The sequence below is a fragment of the Chiloscyllium plagiosum genome, unplaced genomic scaffold, assembly GCF_037043375.1.
Source record: "Chiloscyllium plagiosum isolate Xiang-an unplaced genomic scaffold, Cpla_swu_hap1 HiC_scaffold_18, whole genome shotgun sequence".
NCBI lineage: Eukaryota > Metazoa > Chordata > Chondrichthyes > Orectolobiformes > Hemiscylliidae > Chiloscyllium > Chiloscyllium plagiosum.
The window spans coordinates 71481300-71495055 of NW_028270156.1; positions in this window are offsets into that span (position 1 = coordinate 71481300).

The window sequence follows — 13756 nt, forward strand, 5'->3', positions numbered from 1 at the left end:
GTTTTCTGTGTACTGTGTTCTGTGTACTGTGTTCTGTGTATTGTGTTCTGTGTACTGTTTTCTGTGAACTGTGTACTGTGTTCTGTTTACTGTGTTCTGTGTTCTTTGTACTTTGTTCTGTGTACTGTGTACTGTGTTCTGTATACTGTATACTGTGTTCTGTGCACTGTGTTCTGTGTACAGTGTTCTGTGTACTGTGTACTGTGTTCTGCGATCTGTGTTCTGCGTACTGTGTTCTGTGTTCTGTGTACAGTGTGTTATGTTCTGTGTTCTGTGTACTGTGTTCTGTGTTTGGTGTTCTGTGTACTGTGTTCTGTGTACTGTGTACTCTGTACTGTGTTCTCTGTTCTGTGAACTGTGTTCTGTGTACTGTGTACTGTGTTCTGTGTACTGTGTTCTGTGTACTCTGTTCTCTGTTCTGTGAACTGTGTTCTGTGCCCTGCGTTCTGTGTGGTGTTTACTCTTTCTGTGTACTGTGTACTGTGTTCTGTGTTCTGTGTACTCTGTTTTATGTACTGTGTTCTGTGTTCTGTGAACTGTGTACTCTGTTTTGTGTACTGTGTACTGTGTTCTGTGTACAGTGTTCTGATTTTTGTGTTCTGTGTTCTGTGTACTCTGTACTGTGTACTGTGTTCTCGGTACTGTGTTCTGTGTTGTGTGTCCAGTGACCTGTGTACTGTGTACTGTGTTCTGTGTTCTGTGTTCTGTGTACTGTGTTCTGTGTACTATGTACTGTGTAATATGTTCTGTGGTCTGTGTACTGTGTTCTGTGTACGTTGTACTGTGTTCTGTGTAATGTGTACTGTTTACTGTGTACTGTGTACTGTGTACTGTGTTCTGTCTACTGTGTTCTGTGTACTGTGTACTGTGTACTGTGTTCTGTGTACTGTGTTCTGTGTACTGTGTACTGTGTTCTGTGTACTGTGTACTGTGTTCTGTGAACTGTGTACTGTGTTCTGTGTACTGTGTACTTTTGTCTGTGTACTGTGTACTGTGTACTGTTCTGTGTACTGTGTAATGTGTTCTGTGCTCTGTGTTCTGTCTATTGTGTGCTGTGTACTGTGTTGTGTATACTGTGTTCTGTGTACTGTGTTCTGTGTACTCTGTACTGTGTTCTGTGTACTGTGTACTGAGTTCTGCGTACTGTGTACGGTGTTCTGTGTACTGTGTTCTGTGTTCGGTGTACAGTGTGCTATGTTGTGTGTTCTGTGTACTGTGTTCTGTGTTCTGTGTACAGCGATCTGTGTACTGTGTTCAATGTACAGTGTACAGTGTTCTGTGTACGGTGTTGTGTACACTTTGTTCTGTCTTCTGTGTACTGTGTTCTGTGTACTGCGTACTGTGCACTGTGTTCTGCGTTTTGTGTTCTGTGTTCTGTGTTCTGTGTACTGTGTTCTGTGTACTGTGTACGGTGTTCTGTGTTCTGTGTACTGTATTCTGTGTACTGTTATCTGTGTACTGTGTACTGTGTTCTGCGATCTATGTACTGTTATCTGTGTACTGTGTACTGTGTTCTGTATACTGTGTTATGTGTACTGTGTTCTGTGTACAGTGTTCTGTGTACTGTGTACTGTGTTCTGCGATCTGTGTTCTGCCTACTATGTTCTGTGTTCTGTGTACAGTGTGTTATGTTCTGTGTTCTGTGTACTGTGTTCTGCGTTTTGTGTTCTGTGTTCTGTGTACTGTGTTCTCTGTTCTGAGTCCTGTGTACGGTGTTCTGTGTACTGTTTTCTGTGTACTGTGTACTGTGTTCTGTGTATTGTGTTCTGTGTACTGTTTTCTGTGAACTGTGTACTGTGTTCTGTGTACTGTGTTCTGTGTTCTGTGTACTTTGATCTGTGTACTGTGTTCTGTGTACTGTGTACTGTGTTCTGTCTACTGTGTACAGTGTTCTGTGTACTGTGTACTGTGTACTCTGTACTATGTTCTGTGTGCTGTGTACTGTGTAATATGTTCTGTGGTCACTGTACTGTGTACTGTGTACTGTGTAATGTGTTCTGTCTACTGTGTTCTGTGCACTGTGTACTGTGTACTGTGTACTGTGTTCTGTGTTTTATGTACTGTGCACTTTGTTATGTGTACTGTGTACTGTGTTATGTGTACTGTGTTCTCTGTACTGTGTTCTGTGTACTGTGTACTCTGTACTGTGTACTGTGTACTGTGTTCTGTGTACTGTGTTCTGTGTACTTTGTACTGTGTTCTGTGCACTGTGTACTGTGCGTTGTGTACTGTGTACTATGATCTGTGTGTTGGATACTGTGTACTGTTTTCTGTGTACTGTGTTCTGTGTAGCGTTCTCTGTATTGGGTTCTGTGTTCTGTGTACTGTGTGCTCTGTTTTGTGTACTGTGAACAGTCTACTGTGCTCTGTGTACTGTGTTCTGATTTATGTGTACTGTGTTCTGTGTACTGGGCACTGTGTGCTGTGTTCTGTACTGTGTTGTGTGTTCAGTGATCTGTGTACTGTGTACTGTGTTCTGTGTACTGTGTACTGTGTTCTGTGTACTGTGTACTTTTGTCTGTGTACTGTGTACTGTGTACTGTTCTGTGTACTGTGTAATGTGTTCTGTGCTCTGTGTTCTGTCTACTGTGTGCTGTGTACTGTGTTCTGTATACTGTGTTCTGTGTACTCTGTACTGTGTTCTGTGTACAGCGTACTGCGTACTGTGTACGGTGTTCTGTGTACTGTGTTCTGTGTACAGTGTGCTATGTTGTGTGTTCTGTGTACTCTGTTCTGTGTTCTGTGTACAGCGATCTGTGTACTGTGTTCAATGTACAGTGTACAGTGTTCTGTGTACGGTGTTGTGTACACTTTGTTCTGTCTTCTGTGTACTGTGTTCTGTGTACTGCGTACTGTGCACTGTGTTCTGCGTTTTGTGTTCTGTGTTCTGTGTTCTGTGTACTGTGTTCTGTGTACTGTGTACTGTGTTCTGCGATCTGTGTACTGTTATCTGTGTACTGTGTACTGTGTTCTGTATACTGTGTTATGTGTACTGTGTTCTGTGTACAGTGTTCTGTGTACTGTGTACTGTGTTCTGCGATCTGTGTTCTGCCTACTATGTTCTGTGTTCTGTGTACAGTCTGTTATGTTCTGTGTTCTGTGTACTGTGTTCTGCGTTTGGTGTTCTGTGTACTGTGTTCTGTGTTCTGTGTACTGTGTTCTGTGTACTGTGTTCTCTGTTCTGTGTACTGTGTTCTGTGAACTGTGTTCTGTGTTCTGTGTACTGTGTTCTGTGTACTGTGTTCTCTGTTCTGTGAACTGTGTGCTGTGTACTGTGTATGGTGTTTTGTGTTCTGTAAACTGTGTACTTTATACTATGTACTGTGTTCTGTGCACTGTGTACTGTGTACTCTGTACTGTGTACTGCGTTCTGTGTACTGTGTACAGCGATCTGTGAACTGTATTCAATGAACAGTGTACAGTGTTCTGTGTACTGTGTTCTGTACACTTTGCTCTGTTTTCTGTGTACTGTGTTCGGTGTACTGCGTACTGTGCACTGTGTTCTGCGTTTTGTGTTCTGTGTACTGTGTTCTGTGTTCTGTGTACTGTGTTCTCTGTTCTGTATACTGTGTGCGGTGTTCTGTGTACTGTTTTCTGTGTACTGTGTTCTGTGTACTGTGTTCTGTGTATTGTGTTCTGTGTACTGTTTTCTGTGAACTGTGTACTGTGTTCTGTTTACTGTGTTCTGTGTTCTTTGTACTTTGTTCTGTGTACTGTGTACTGTGTTCTGTATACTGTATACTGTGTTCTGTGCACTGTGTTCTGTGTACAGTGTTCTGTGTACTGTGTACTGTGTTCTGCGATCTGTGTTCTGCGTACTGTGTTCTGTGTTCTGTGTACAGTGTGTTATGTTCTGTGTTCTGTGTACTGTGTTCTGTGTTTGGTGTTCTGTGTACTGTGTTCTGTGTACTGTGTACTCTGTACTGTGTTCTCTGTTCTGTGAACTGTGTTCTGTGTACTGTGTACTGTGTTCTGTGTACTGTGTTCTGTGTACTCTGTTCTCTGTTCTGTGAACTGTGTTCTGTGCCCTGCGTTCTGTGTGGTGTTTACTCTTTCTGTGTACTGTGTACTGTGTTCTGTGTTCTGTGTACTCTGTTTTATGTACTGTGTTCTGTGTTCTGTGAACTGTGTACTCTGTTTTGTGTACTGTGTACTGTGTTCTGTGTACAGTGTTCTGATTTTTGTGTTCTGTGTTCTGTGTACTCTGTACTGTGTACTGTGTTCTCGGTACTGTGTTCTGTGTTGTGTGTCCAGTGACCTGTGTACTGTGTACTGTGTTCTGTGTTCTGTGTTCTGTGTACTGTGTTCTGTGTACTATGTACTGTGTAATATGTTCTGTGGTCTGTGTACTGTGTTCTGTGTACGTTGTACTGTGTTCTGTGTAATGTGTACTGTTTACTGTGTACTGTGTACTGTGTACTGTGTTCTGTCTACTGTGTTCTGTGTACTGTGTACTGTGTACTGTGTTCTGTGTACTGTGTTCTGTGTACTGTGTACTGTGTTCTGTGTACTGTGTACTGTGTTCTGTGAACTGTGTACTGTGTTCTGTGTACTGTGTACTTTTGTCTGTGTACTGTGTACTGTGTACTGTTCTGTGTACTGTGTAATGTGTTCTGTGCTCTGTGTTCTGTCTATTGTGTGCTGTGTACTGTGTTGTGTATACTGTGTTCTGTGTACTGTGTTCTGTGTACTCTGTACTGTGTTCTGTGTACTGTGTACTGAGTTCTGCGTACTGTGTACGGTGTTCTGTGTACTGTGTTCTGTGTTCGGTGTACAGTGTGCTATGTTGTGTGTTCTGTGTACTGTGTTCTGTGTTCTGTGTACAGCGATCTGTGTACTGTGTTCAATGTACAGTGTACAGTGTTCTGTGTACGGTGTTGTGTACACTTTGTTCTGTCTTCTGTGTACTGTGTTCTGTGTACTGCGTACTGTGCACTGTGTTCTGCGTTTTGTGTTCTGTGTTCTGTGTTCTGTGTACTGTGTTCTGTGTACTGTGTACGGTGTTCTGTGTTCTGTGTACTGTATTCTGTGTACTGTTATCTGTGTACTGTGTACTGTGTTCTGCGATCTATGTACTGTTATCTGTGTACTGTGTACTGTGTTCTGTATACTGTGTTATGTGTACTGTGTTCTGTGTACAGTGTTCTGTGTACTGTGTACTGTGTTCTGCGATCTGTGTTCTGCCTACTATGTTCTGTGTTCTGTGTACAGTGTGTTATGTTCTGTGTTCTGTGTACTGTGTTCTGCGTTTTGTGTTCTGTGTTCTGTGTACTGTGTTCTCTGTTCTGAGTCCTGTGTACGGTGTTCTGTGTACTGTTTTCTGTGTACTGTGTACTGTGTTCTGTGTATTGTGTTCTGTGTACTGTTTTCTGTGAACTGTGTACTGTGTTCTGTGTACTGTGTTCTGTGTTCTGTGTACTTTGATCTGTGTACTGTGTTCTGTGTACTGTGTACTGTGTTCTGTCTACTGTGTACAGTGTTCTGTGTACTGTGTACTGTGTACTCTGTACTATGTTCTGTGTGCTGTGTACTGTGTAATATGTTCTGTGGTCACTGTACTGTGTACTGTGTACTGTGTAATGTGTTCTGTCTACTGTGTTCTGTGCACTGTGTACTGTGTACTGTGTACTGTGTTCTGTGTTTTATGTACTGTGCACTTTGTTATGTGTACTGTGTACTGTGTTATGTGTACTGTGTTCTCTGTACTGTGTTCTGTGTACTGTGTACTCTGTACTGTGTACTGTGTTCTGTGTACTGTGTTCTGTGTACTTTGTACTGTGTTCTGTGCACTGTGTACTGTGCGTTGTGTACTGTGTACTATGATCTGTGTGTTGGATACTGTGTACTGTTTTCTGTGTACTGTGTTCTGTGTAGCGTTCTCTGTATTGGGTTCTGTGTTCTGTGTACTGTGTGCTCTGTTTTGTGTACTGTGAACAGTCTACTGTGCTCTGTGTACTGTGTTCTGATTTATGTGTACTGTGTTCTGTGTACTGGGCACTGTGTGCTGTGTTCTGTACTGTGTTGTGTGTTCAGTGATCTGTGTACTGTGTACTGTGTTCTGTGTACTGTGTACTGTGTTCTGTGTACTGTGTACTTTTGTCTGTGTACTGTGTACTGTGTACTGTTCTGTGTACTGTGTAATGTGTTCTGTGCTCTGTGTTCTGTCTACTGTGTGCTGTGTACTGTGTTCTGTATACTGTGTTCTGTGTACTCTGTACTGTGTTCTGTGTACTGTGTACTGAGTTCTGCGTACTGTGTACGGTGTTCTGTGTACTGTGTTCTGTGTACAGTGTGCTATGTTGTGTGTTCTGTGTACTCTGTTCTGTGTTCTGTGTACAGCGATCTGTGTACTGTGTTCAATGTACAGTGTACAGTGTTCTGTGTACGGTGTTGTGTACACTTTGTTCTGTCTTCTGTGTACTGTGTTCTGTGTACTGCGTACTGTGCACTGTGTTCTGCGTTTTGTGTTCTGTGTTCTGTGTTCTGTGTACTGTGTTCTGTGTACTGTGTACTGTGTTCTGCGATCTGTGTACTGTTATCTGTGTACTGTGTACTGTGTTCTGTATACTGTGTTATGTGTACTGTGTTCTGTGTACAGTGTTCTGTGTACTGTGTACTGTGTTCTGCGATCTGTGTTCTGCCTACTATGTAGGCAGTGTTCTGCCTACTATATTACTGTGTAATATGTTCTGTGGTCTGTGTACTGTGTTCTGTGTACGTTGTACTGTGTTCTGTGTAATGTGTACTGTTTACTGTGTACTGTGTACTGTGTACTGTGTTCTGTCTACTGTGTTCTGTGTACTGTGTACTGTGTACTGTGTTCTGTGTACTGTGTTCTGTGTACTGTGTACTGTGTTCTGTGTACTGTGTACTGTGTTCTGTGAACTGTGTTCTGTCTACTGTGTTCTGTGTACTGTGTACTGTGTACTGTGTTCTGTGAACTGTGTTCTGTGTACTGTGTTCTGTGTACTGTGTACTGTGTTCTGTCTATTGTGTTCTGTGTACTGTGTACTGTGTTCTGTGTACTGTGTACTGTGTTCTGTGATCTGTATTCTGTGTACTGTGTTCTGTGTACTGTGTACTGTGTTCTGTGTACTGTGTACTGTGTACTATGATCTGTGTGCTGGATACTGCGTACTTTTTTCTGTGTACTGTGTTCTGTGTAGCGTTCTCTGTATTGGGTTCTGTGTTCTGTGTACTGTGTGCTCTGTTTTGTGCACAGTGAGTGGTGTACTGTGCTCTGTGTACTGTGTTCTGATTTATGTGTACTGTGTTCTGTGTACTGGGCACTGTGTGCTGTGTTCTGTACTGTGTTGTGTGTACAGTGATCTGTGTACTGTATACTGTGTTCTGTGTACTGTGTACTGTGTTCTGTGTACTGTGTACTTTTGTCTGTGTACTGTGTACTGTGTACTGTTCTGTGTACTGTGTAATGTGTTCTGTGCTCTGTGTTCTATCTATTGTGTGCTGTGTACTGTGTTCTGTATACTGTGTTCTGTGTACTGTGTTCTGTGTACTCTGTACTGTGTTCTGTGTACTGTGTACTGAGTTCTGCGTACTGTGTACGGTGTTCTGTGTACTGTGTTCTGTGTTCTGTGGACAGTGTGCTATGTTGTGTGTTCTGTGTACTCTGTTCTGTGTTCTGTGTACAGCGATCTGTGTACTGTGTTCAATGTACAGTGTACAGTGTTCTGTGTACGGTGTTGTGTACACTTTGTTCTGTCTTCTGTGTACTGTGTTCTGTGTACTGCGTACTGTGCACTGTGTTCTGCGTTTTGTGTTCTGTGTACTGTGTTCTGTGTTCTGTGTACTGTGTACTGTGTTCTGTGTACTGTGTATGGTATTCTGTGTTCTGTGTACTGTATTCTGTGTACTGTGTTCTGTGTACTGTGTACTGTGTTCTGCGATCTGTGTACTGTTATCTGTGTACTGTGTACTGTGTTCTGTATACTGTGTTATGTGTACTGTGTTCTGTGTACAGTGTTCTGTGTACTGTGTAATGTGTTCTGCGATCTGTGTTCTGCCTACTATGTTCTGTGTTCTGTGTACAGTGTGTTATGTTCTGTGTACTGTGTTCTGCGTTTGGTGTTCTGTGTACTGTGTTCTGTGTTCTGTGTACTGTGTTCTGTGAACTGTGTTCTGTGTTCTGTGTACTGTGTTCTGTGTACTGTGTTCTCTGTTCTGTGAACTGTGTACTGTGTACTGTGTATGGTGTTTTGTGTTCTGTAAACTGTGTACTTTATACTGTGTACTGTGTTCTGTGCACTGTGCACTGTGTACTCTGTACTGTGTACTGTGTTCTGTGTACTGTGTACAGCGATCTGTGAACTGTATTCAATGAACAGTGTACAGTGTTCTGTGTACTGTGTTCTGTACACTTTGCTCTGTTTTCTGTTTACTGTGTTCGGTGTACTGCGTACTGTGCACTGTGTTCTGCGTTTTGTGTTCTGTGTACTGTGTTCTGTGTTCTGTGTACTGTGTTCTCTGTTCTGTATACTGTGTACTGTGTACTGTGTACTGTGTTCTGTGTACTGTGTACTGTGTTCTGTGTTCTGTGTACTGTATTCTGTGTACTGTGTTCTGTGTACTGTGTACTGTGTTCTGCGATCTGTGTACTGTTATCTGTGTACTGTGTACTGTGTTCTGTATACTGTGTTATGTGTACTGTGTTCTGTGTACAGTGTTCTGTGTACTGTGTACTGTGTTCTGCGATCTGTGTTCTGCCTACTATGTTCTGTGTTCTGTGTACAGTGTGTTATGTTCTGTGTACTGTGTTCTGCGTTTGGTGTTCTGTGTACTGTGTTCTGTGTTCTGTGTACTGTGTTCTGTGTACTGTGTTCTCTGTTCTGTGTACTGTGTTCTGTGAACTGTGTTCTGTGTTCTGTGTACTGTGTTCTGTGTACTGTGTTCTCTGTTCTGTGAACTGTGTACTGTGTACTGTGTATGGTGTTTTGTGTTCTGTAAACTGTGTACTTTATTCTGTGTACTGTGTTCTGTGCACTGTGCACTGTGTACTCTGTACTGTGTACTGTGTTCTGTGTACTGTGTACAGCGATCTGTGAACTGTATTCAATGAACAGTGTACAGTGTTCTGTGTACTGTGTTCTGTACACTTTGCTCTGTTTTCTGTTTACTGTGTTCGGTGTACTGCGTACTGTGCACTGTGTTCTGCGTTTTGTGTTCTGTGTACTGTGTTCTGTGTTCTGTGTACTGTGTTCTCTGTTCTGTATACTGTGTACGGTGTTCTGTGTACTGTTTTCTGTGTACTGTGTACTGTGTTCTGTGTATTGTGTTCTGTGTACTGTTTTCTGTGAACTGTGTACTGTGTTCTGTGTACTGTGTTCTGTGTTCTTTGTACTTTGTTCTGTGTACTGTGTTCTGTGTACTGTGTACTGTGTTCTGCGATCTATGTTCTGTGTACTGTGTGCTGTGTTCTGTGTACAGTGTGCTATGTTCTGTGTACTGTGTACTGTGTTCAGTGAACACTTTGTTCTGTGTACTGTGAACTGTGTTCTATGTACTGTGTTCTGTGTATTGTGTTCTGTGTACCGCGTACTGTGCACTGTGTTCTGCGTTTTGTGTTCTGTGTACTGTGTTCTGTGTTCTGTGTACAGTGTGTTATGTTCTGTGTCCTGTGTACGGTGTTCTGTGTACTGTTTTCTGTGTACTGTGTACTGTGTTCTGTGTATTGTGTTCTGTGTACTGTTTTCTGTGAACTGTGTACTGTGTTCTGTGTACTGTGTTCTGTGTACTTTGTTCTGTGTACTGTGTTCTGTGTACTGTGTACTGTGTTCTGCGATCTATGTTCTGTGTAGTGTGTGCTGTGTTCTGTGTACAGTGTGCTATGTTCTGTGTACTGTGTTCTCTGTTCTGTGAACTGTGTTCTGTGTACTGTGTTCTGTGTTCTGTGAACTGTGTTCTGTGTACTGTGTACGGTGTTCTGTGTTCTGTATACTGTGTACTTTATACTGTGTACTGTGTTCTGTGCACTGTGCACTGTGTACTCTGTACTGTGTTCTGTGTTCTGTGTACAGCGATCTGTGAACTGTGTTCAATGAACAGTGTACAGTGTTCTGTACACTTTGCTCTGTTTTCTGTGTACTGTGTTCGGTGTACTGCGTACTGTGCACTGTGTTCTGCGTTTTGTGTTCTGTGTACTGTGTTCTGTGTTCTGTGTACTGTGTTCTCTGTTCTGTGTACTGTGTAAGGTGTTCTGTGTACTGTTTTCTGTGTACTGTGTTCTGTGTATTGTGTTCTGTGTACTGTTTTCTGTGAACTGTGTACTGTGTTCTGTGTACTGTGTTCTGTGTTCTGTGTACTTTGTTCTGTGTACTGTGTTCTGTGTACTGTGTCCTGCGATCTGTGTTCTGTGTACTGTGTTCTGTGTTCTGTGTATAGTGTGCTATGTTTTGTGTACTGTGTACTGTGTTCAGTGAACACTTTGTTCTGTGTTCTGTGTACTGTGAACTGTGTTCTGTGTACTGCATACTGTGTACTGTGTTCTGCGATCTGTGTTCTGTGTTCTGTGTTCTGTGTACTGTGTTCTGTGTACTGTGTACTGTGTTCAGTGAACACTTTGTTCTGTGTTCTGTGTGCTGTGAACTGTGTTCTGTGTACTGTGTTCTGTGTATTGTGTTCTGTGTACTGCGTACTGTGCACTGTGTTCTGCATTTTGTGTTCTGTGTACTGTGTTCTTTGTTCTGTGTTCTGTGTATTGTGCACTCTGTTCTGTGTACTGTATTCTGTGTACTGTGTACGGTGTTATGTGTTATGTGTACTGTCTTCTGTGTACTGTGTTCACTGTTCTGTGTTCTGTGTTCTGTGTACTTTGTACTGTTTTCTGTGTACTGTGTTCTGTGTACTGTGTTATGTGTACTGTGTTCTGTGTACTGCACACTGTGTACGGTGTTATGTGTTATGTGTACTGTCTTCTGTGTACTGTGTTCACTGTTCTGTGTTCTGTGTTCTGTGTACTGTGTACTGTTTTCTGTGTACTGTGTACTGTGTTCTGCGATCTGTGTTCTGTGTTCTGTGTACTGTGTTCTGTGTACTGTGTGCTGTGTAATGTATTCTGTGTACTGTGTTCTGTGTACTGTGTACTGTGATCTGTATAGTGGGTACTATGATCTGTGTGCTGGCTACTGTGTACTGTGTTCTGTGTACTGTGTTCTCTGTTCTGTGTACTGTGTTCTGTGTACTGTGTTCTGTATTATTTGTATTGTGTTCTGTGTTCTGTGTGCTGTGTTCGGTGTACTGTGTTCTGTGTACTGTGTACTGTGTTCTGTGTTCTGTGTACTGTGTTCTGTGCACTGTGTACTGTGTTCTGTGTACTGTGTACTGTGATGTGTGTACTGGGTACTATGATCTGTGTGCTGGCTACTGTGTGCTGTGTTCTGTGTACTGTGTTCTGTGTACAGTTTGCTGTGTTCTGTGTTCTGTGTACTGTGTAATGTGTACTGTGTTCTGTGTTCTGTGTACTGTGTTCGGTGTTCTGTGTACTGTGTACAGTGTTCCGTGTACTGTGTTCTGTATACTTTGTACTGTGTTCTGTGTACTGTGTAATGTATTTTGTGTACTATGTACAGTATTCTGTGTACTGTGTTCTGTGTACTGCGTTCTGTGTACTGTGTTCTGCGTACTGTGTTGTGTTTACTGTGTACTGTGCTTTGAGAATTGTGTTCTGTGTCCTTTTTTCAGTGAATTGTGTTCTGTATACTGTGTTCTGTGTACTGTGTTCTGTGTGAAATGTACTGTGTACTGTGATCTGTGTACTGTGTACTATGTTCTGTGTACTGGGTACTGTGTACTGTTTTCTGTGCACTGTGTTCTGTGTACAGTGTTCTGTGTACTGTGAACTGTGTTCTGTGTACTGGGCACTGTGTGCTGTGTTCTGTAATGTGTTGTGTGTACAGTGATCTGTGTACTGTGTACTGTGTTCTGTGTACTGTGTACTGTGTTCTCTGTACTGTGTACTTTTGTCTGTGTACTGTGTACTGTGTACTGTTCTGTGTACTGTGTAATGTGTTCTGTGTTCTGTGTACTGTGTTCTGTCTACTGTGTGCTGTGTACTGTGTTCTGTGTGCTATGTTCTGTGTTCTGTGTACTGTGTACTCTGTACTGTGTTCTGTGTACTGTGTACTGAGTTCTGCATACTGTGTATGGTGTTCTGTGTACAGTGTACAGTGTACTGCGTACTGTGCACTGTAATCTGCGTTTGGTGTTCTGTGTACTGGGTTCTGTGTTCTGTGTACTGTGTACTGTGTTCTGTGTACTGTGTACGGTGTTCTGTGTTCTGTGTACTGTATTCTGTGTACTGTGCTCTGTGTACTCTGTACTGTGTTCTGTGTGCTGTGTTCTGTGTTCTGTGTTCTGTGTACTGTGTACTGTGTTCTGTGTACTGTGTTCTGTGTACTGTGTACGGTGTTCTGTGTTCTGTGTACTGTGTTCTGTGTACTGTGTACTGCGATCTGTGTACTGTTATCTGTGTACTGTGTACTGTGTTCTGTATACTGTGTTCTGTGTACAGTGTTCTGTGTACTGTGTACTGTGTTCTGCGATCTGTGTTCTGCATACTGTGTTCTGTGTTCTGTGTACAGTGTGTTATGTTCTGTGTTCTGTGTACTGTGTTCTGCGTTTGGTGTTCTGTGTACTGTGTTCTGTGTACTGTGTTCTGTGTACTGTGTTCTCTGTTCTGTGAACTGTGTTCTGTGTACTGTGTTCTGTGTTCTGTGTACTGTGTTCTGTGTACCATGTTCTCTGTTCTATGAACTGTGTTCTGTGTACTGTGTACTGTGTTCTGTGTACTGTGTACAGCGATCTGTGAACTGTGTTCAATGAACAGTGTACAGTGTTCTGTGTCTGTGTTCTGTACACTTTGCTCTGTTTTCTGTGTGCTGTGTTCGGTGTACTGCGTACTCTGCACTGTGTTCTACGTTTTGTGTTCTGTGTTCTGTGTACTGTGTTCTCTGTTCTGTGTACTGTGTATGGTGTTCTGTGTACTTTTTTCTGTGTACTGTGTACTGTGTTCGGTGTTTTGTGTTCTGTGTACTGTTTTCTGTGAACTGTGTACTGTGTTCTGTGTACTGTGTTCACTGTTCTGTGTTCTGTGTTCTGTGTACTGTGTACTGTTTTCTGTGTACTGTGTTCTGTGTACTGTGTTATGTGTACTGTGTTCTGTGTACTGCACACTGTGTACGGTGTTATGTGTTATGTGTACTGTCTGTGTACTGTGTTCACTGTTCTGTGTTCTGTGTTCTGTGTACTGTGTACTGTTTTCTGTGTACTGTGTCCTGTGTTCTGCGATCTGTGTTCTGTGTTCTGTTTACTGTGTTCTGTGTACTGTGTGCTGTGTAATGTATTCTGTGTACTGTGTTCTGTGTACTGTGTACTGTGATCTGTGTAGTGGGTACTATGACCTGTGTGCTGGCTACTGTGTACTGTGTTCTGTGTACTGTGTTCTCTGTTCTGTGTACTGTATTCTGTGTACTGTGCTCTGTGTACTCTGTACTGTGTACTGTGTTCTGTTTACTGTGTTCTGTGTACTGGGCACTGTGTGCTGTGTTCTGTAATGTGTTGTGTGTACAATGATCTGTGTACTGTGTGCTGTGTTCTGTGTACTGTGTACTGTGTTCTGTGTACTGTGTACTTTTGTCTGTGTACTGTGTACTGTGTACTTTTCTGTGTACTGTGTAATGTGTTCTGTGTACTGTGTACTGTGTAATGTTCTGTGTACTGTGTAATGTGTTCTGTGTTCTGT